The sequence below is a fragment of the Tursiops truncatus genome, chromosome 2 (genome assembly GCF_011762595.2).
Source record: "Tursiops truncatus isolate mTurTru1 chromosome 2, mTurTru1.mat.Y, whole genome shotgun sequence".
Lineage (NCBI taxonomy): Eukaryota > Metazoa > Chordata > Mammalia > Artiodactyla > Delphinidae > Tursiops > Tursiops truncatus.
In genome coordinates this window covers 85,704,537-85,711,193 of record NC_047035.1, presented here as the reverse complement: position 1 = coordinate 85,711,193, position 6,657 = coordinate 85,704,537, and the positions used below count along the sequence as shown (strand labels likewise).

General features: G+C 47.9%; 1 protein-coding gene across 2 annotated transcripts in view; it reads left to right on the top strand.

The window, feature by feature from the left end:
- The first annotated feature begins 5,383 nt into the window (after nt 1-5,383).
- Nucleotides 5,384-6,657, top strand: part of TTBK2 (tau tubulin kinase 2) — a 144,936-nt gene continuing 143,662 nt past the window's right edge. For both annotated transcript variants that reach the window (XM_019935369.3, XM_073800833.1), the window contains exon 1: nt 5,384-5,748. The gene's annotated coding sequence lies outside the window, so the exon portion shown is untranslated. The remainder of the gene's footprint in view (nt 5,749-6,657) is intronic.

The window sequence follows — 6,657 nt, the reverse complement described above, 5'->3', positions numbered from 1 at the left end:
ACCTAGCAGAGTGGTTGGCATTAATTGGCTCTAAAATATTTTGTTTAGTGGATTAAGTAACATTCAAATAGAAACTGGTTAGATTGACCAAAAATTTTAAAAACAGGACTGTTTGCTGGTTTGTGGAAACACCTGAGCACCAGTCCACTATGAGCGTTGTGTTTTAAAAGACTGTGCAGAGTTTTTAGAAACAGCTTTATTGAGATATACAGTCAGTGCTCTGGACCTCTGTATCCTTGGGCACTGCATCCGTGGATTCAATTAACCACAGACTGAAAATATTTGCAAATTCCAGAAAGCCCCAAAAGCAAAACTTGAATTTTCTGCGTGCCAGGCAACTATTCACATAGCATTTACATTCTACTAGGTATATTATAAGTAATCTAGAGATGATTTAAAGTATATGGGAAGATGGTTTTGGGGGACCCTAGCCTGCCATCTTCTCAGTCTGCTGGCTTTCTGAATAAAGTCGTATTCCTTGCCTCAAAAAAAAAAAAAAAAAGTATATGGGAGGGTTTGCATAGGTTATATGCAAATACTATGCTGTTTGATTTTTTCTTCCAGTTTTATTGAAATATAATTGACATACAGCACTGTATAAGTTTAAGGTGCGCGGCATAATGATCTGACTTATATACGTCATGAAATGATTATCACAATAAGTTTAATGAACATCCATCATCTCATATAGATACAAAATTAAAGAAATAGGGCTTCCCTGGTGGCGCAGTGGTTGAGAGTCTGCCTGCCGATGCAGGGGACACGGGTTCGTGCCGCGGTTTGGGAAGATCCCACATGCCGCGGAGCGGCTGGGCCCGTGAGCCATGGCCGCTGAGCCTGCGTGTCCGGAGCCTGTGAGAGGCCACAAAAGTGAGAGGCCCGCGTACCGCAAAAAAAAAAAAAAAAAAGAAATAGAAAAATTTTTTTCCTTGTGATGAGAACTCTTAGGGTTTACTCTCTTTTTTTTTTTTTTTTTTTTTTTTTTTTTTTTTTGTGGTATGCGGGCCTCTCACTGTTGTGGCCTCTCCCGTTGCGGACGCGCCGGCTCCGGACGCGCACGCGCAGGCTCAGCGGCCGTGGCTCACGGGTCCGCCGCTCCGCGGCATCTTCCCGGACCGGGGCACGAACCCGTGTCCCCTGCGTCGGCAGGCGGACTCTCAACCACTGCAGCACCAGGGAAGCCTCTGCTCATTATCCTTGAATATGCTCTAAGGCTGATCCTAGATTTTTGCAAATCTTACTGTAGTAGTTCTCAATTGCTGCATGACAAATTTCCCCAAAAACTTAGTGCTTAAAGCAACAGTAAACATTTATTATAACACATAGTGTCTGTGGGTCTGGATTTTGGGTGTGGCTTAGTTGGGTGGTTCTGGCTTGAGGTATTTCACAGAGTGGCAGTCAAAACGCGAGCTAGGCCTGCCGTCATCTGAAGGCTTGGCTGGGGCTGGAGGATCTATTTCCAAGAACAGTTCATTAAGATGGCTGGCAAATTGGTGCTGATTATTGGTGTAATGCCTCAGTTTTTTGCCAGATAGCCACTCCAAGAGGTTGCTTGAGTGTCCTCATATTACGGCACTGGCTTTCCTCTAAGTGAGTGACGCAAGAGAGCATAAAGTGGAAGCTGCAAAGTATTTTATAACCTAGACTTGGAATTTACACACCACAATTTCTGAAAAAGCCTATTGGTTACACGAGGCAGCCCAATTCAGTATGGGAGGGACTAGACTATACAAGGGTGAAGATACCAGGAGGCAGGGATCACGGGGTGCCTAGAGGCTGACTACCAAATTTATTTGTTTTTTAATATATATATTTGAGATACATATATCTCAAAAGGAGATTCCTAAATTCAGGTACCAGCTCTTGAATATTACCTTGCCATTTATCCTAACTGAACAAGTATCTCTTGGGACAGACCAATAATTCTTTATTTATTTTTAAATTAATTAATCAATTTATTTTTGGCTGCATTGAGTCTCCGTTGCCGTGCACAGACTTTCTCTAGTTGCACCAAGAGGGGCAACTCTTCGTTGTGGTGCGCGTGCTTCTTATTGTGGTGGCTTCTCTTGTTGGGAGCAGGGGCTCTAGGCACACACGCTCAGTAGTTGTGGCTCGCGGGCTCTAGAGTGTAGGCTCAGTAGTTGTGGCGCACGGGCTTAGTTGCTCCATGGCATGTGGGATCTGCCCGGACCAGGGCTCGAACCCGTGTCCCCTGCATTGGCAGGCAGATTCCTAACCACTGCACCACCAGGGAAGTCCCCAGACCAATAATTCTTTTTTTTTTTTTCTTTTTCTGCGGTACGCGGGCCTCTCACTGTTGTGGTCTCTCCCATTGCGGAGCACAGGCTCGGACGCGCAGGCTCAGCGGCCATGGCTCACAGGCCCAGCCGCTCCGCGGCATGTGGGATCCTCCCGGACCAGGGCACGAACCCGTATCCCCTGCAACGGCAGGCGGACTCTCAATCACTGCGCCACCAGGGAAGCCCCCTTTTTTTTTTAGAGAGGAAGCCAGTGGGGCCAGAGGATTCGGGTGTGGTTCTTTTATTTATTTTATTTTTGGCTGTGTTGGGTCTTCGTTGCTGCACGCGGGCTTTCTCTGGTTGCAGTGCATGGGCTTCTCACTGCGGTGGCTTCTCTTGTTGCAGAGCACGGGATCTAGGCTCGCGGGCTTCAGTAGTTGCAGCATGCAGGCTCAGTAGTTGTGGCTCGCGGGCTCTAGAGTGCAGCCTCAGTAGTTGTGGCGCACGGGCTCTAGAGCGCAGCCTCAGTAGTTGTGGCGCACGGGCTTAGTTGCTCCGCGGCATGTGGGATCTTCCCGGACCAGAGATCGAACCCATGTCCTCTGTACTGGCAGAAGAATTCTTTTTTTTTTAATGGTGTGTTAGTTTCTGCTGTATTACAAAGTGAATCAGTTATACATATACATATGTTCTCATATCTCCTCCCTCTTGTGTCTCCCTGCCTCCCACCCTCCCTATCCCACCCCTCTAGGTGGTCACAAACCACTGAGCTGATCTCCCTGTGCTATGCGGCTGCTGCCCACTAGCTATCTATTTTACGTTTGGTAGTGTATATATGTCCATGCCACTCTCTCACTTTGTCACAGCTTACCCTCAGTAGTTGTGGCGCACAGGCTTAGTTGCTCCGCGGCATGTGGGATCTTCCCGGACCAGGATCGAACCCATGTCCCCTGCATTGGCAGGCGGATTCTTAACCACTGTGCCACCAGGGAAGTCCCGGGACCAATAATTCTTAAATGGGAAAGACCAGAGAAGAAAAGGGGCCCTGAGAAACTGTTTTCCTTGGGCACTCCAATATCCTAGGGTTCCTATACCTGTGGCATTAACTTTCACTATGTATTCATTCTTATACTTCCTACTCTGAGATATACTGTTGTACTATTCTCAAGATACTCATCATACAACACTTCCCTTTGCACTGCACTTTTTTCCCCCTTCAACTCTTTCTTGATATACAGCTGCCGGACTGCTTTCTCACATACTCTTCTATTTATCTTATCCTTCATGGATTTGCAAATGAGAGTTGGTCATAAGATAACAGTAAGAAGAATAATCGTCTTTCCATCATTTGGAGAATCCAGCTGTATCTACTGACTCATTTAAAATAAACACAATAGTAGTTCTATGAATAAATTCACTAAAACGCTTACCTATGATAGCAGAGATTATATCTGGGTAGCTTGGAGAGACACATTATATTTGCTAAGTGAGTGAAAAATATTCTCTTTGAATAGAGACTATCTATCTGAAATCCTGCTAGGCATTATTTCAATGAATCTGGACTTTGTTTCCCCTATAAACTTCTTTAATTTTAAAGAAAAGTACTTACAGAAACACTAACCCTTTCCAATTCAAATTACTTGCCCTGCCAATACTCTGAAGTGAACTATATTCTGTTAGACAAAGTAATGGAAAAAGCAACTTGTGGTTTTAATCAGTGGAAAGAAAACAATTTGGCAACTTCTTTAAGTTTGAATAGAACAAGATGAGCTGCATCATCAAGTGCCTTTAATGTACATTTTGTCCTGCTTTTCATCCAAGGATCTAGACATGACAGACAGTAGAAGTGCCTGCTGTTTTTCAAAGAATGTCAAGAGGCTGTGGCATTTCCTGAACAAGAAGAAACAGATTCAATAATAGTTATGAGATTGAATATAGGATTCGTATTTAACCATTCTATATTCTCAATCAGCTTTAATCATAATGTCACTTGAGTGAAGAAAAAGATTTAAAGTAAAAGGAAGCTCATAATTCATCGCAATCTTTCAGTCCATGGCAGACTCCTGAGATTATCAAGTAGGAAAAGCATTGGACACGGGAGTTTAAGAGACCGGAGTTTTGGTTCTTCTACTCATTAGTTTTATAGTTCTAGGAAAGCTGTTAAGCTCTTTGAGTTTTTTCTTCTGTAAGTTGGTGGGTAAGGATGGGAGAGGGGTTTGATCATAAGGTTTCCTCTTTACCAAAGAGTTTGATATACCAAATACAAATTATCCCACATAGCCTCGTTTCTCCGCCCTCCTCGCTTTTCTTTGAAAGTCTTCGAGGGACTCCCGCATTATCTTGCTCAGAATCCCATACGGGACCTCACCGGGGCTGCTCACTGAACCCTTCACTGGCGGTGTTTCAAAAAGGGAGTGAAATCTTGTTCTTCATTGATGTGAAAACCGTAAGGATACGCCGGGCTCCAGGCTGACGTTCCTTTCTGGAGGTCTCGGTCTTCTTTCTTTCTTACACTTTCAGGCCTTTCCCCAGTACCCACCGATGATTAACTTCGTGTTAGGCGGTTCTGGGGACAGCGCCAATTTGCCAGATCCTGGCAGCGCTGCTTCTGAGGAGGTGGCATGGCAGGGCCTCATGGTTTGGGGCCCTTTTTCGCGACCGAACTCCTCGGTGTGTGTAAATTCGTATCGTGACAAAGCATTTACGATTTTCTTCCGAAAAGACCAACCCTGGCGTCACAACCGTGCCTCTATAACCAAGGTAACTGCTTGAGCTAGGAGGAACCACTGTGTACCAACCACTAGTCTCAGAAGCCCTACTTCTCTGCTCCAGACTGGCGGGTAGTTGCCGCTGCGGCTGGAACTACGAGGACCAGAATTCCTGCGCGCACGCGCGCTGCCATTGTGATGCTCCTTTCCCGGTAACTCGCCCTCTCAGGCAAACCTGAAGATAGCGGCAATTCTCCGGTGGGGGGCGGAGACACTCTTTGCCTGGCTTTCCGCCCCTTTCGTGATAGGCAATGGGACCAGCCAACCAACATGGCGGGCTTGGGACGCGCTCTCCAATCAGCACCTGTGGCGGAGAGGTGGGCGTGCGCACTGGCAGGGTAGGTGGGCTAGGCTGTGTCGGGTTGCGAAGGGGGAGAATAACGTCGGGTCGGGTCAGCGGGCGCTGCAGTAGTCGCCGCAGCGGCGATGGGAGCGGTGGGGACCAGGCGGCGGCGGAGGCGGCAGGAGGAGGAGCAGGAGCTGGCACAAGAGCAGCGGCTGGGGGCGGCCAGCAGCAGCAGTAACAGCAGCAGCCGCCGCCGCCAGTAAACGCGGACGGTACCCGAGGGGACTACCCAGCCGGCCGGCCCTCGAAGCCGCGCTTGGGTCCCGCCGCACTGGGCGGCGGGGGATGGGCAGGCGGCGGTCGTCCCGCCTGCTGAGGGTTGACCTCTGCCGGTCCCCGCCCTGAGCTGAACCCGAGCCCTCCGCCCGAAATCCCTGCGTCCGCCACGGCCCAGGTAGGACACACCCCCCGAGCCCCCAGGACGCCGCTGGGGGAGCCCAGCGTCCCGCCCTCCCTCAGTCCTGACCCCCTCCTCCGGCAGCACCCCTCGCCCAGTGACCGATACTGGTGCGGAGGGGAGGGGTACCGGAGACTCCTCGGTCGCTACCCACGCCCTGGGCTTGTGCCAGACCCAGTAGCTCCAAGTCGGAGACTGTTTCTCCCCCGTTTCCCTGGAGGGTTATGCCCCGTATCCCCAGAGGCTTTTGGTGTCTTCGCTGAACTTGGAGGGTCATAAAGCTTCGTTCTGTTTCTCTCTCTGTGGGTGACCCACATACCACTTGTATTCATGCTGCTTTAGGTACCAGGACTGAACACAGATGATTCTCAGGATATATTCTCAGGATATACTGAACGCTTCTTTCCCACCCCGCTTCCTCAAATCTAATAGAAGAGGGCATGGGACTATAGAATCTGTTTGTTGTGTAGTAACGACAGTGGAGGCCATGACTTTATGGTACTTAAGGTGCGAAGTAGACCTGAGGGATTTGCTCGTCATTTGCTTTGACTAAGATGATGTTGACAACCCGGGATGCTGTGGGAGGGACAAAAGACTCCACACGTATTTACTGTTAAATCAGAAGTAAATAATACATTGGGATGCCAGGATACTTTATCCACAGTGAACTTAATTTTGTTTCAGTCGTGGTTGCATTAGAGGTAAAAATGACATTGAGTTGTACTTTGCTTTAAATTAAAGTTGATAGGTGGCAGCAATCCGGTATTAACTCTTTTCGTCCCTCGCTTTAGAAATTGTTCTATGTTTGAACATTAAAGAGGGCAATTTTATAATAACCTGTGTATTATGTAGAGATGTTTTGGTTTTAAATAGAAGTTAAGTTTTTTAAGGCGTGTATGAGGATCG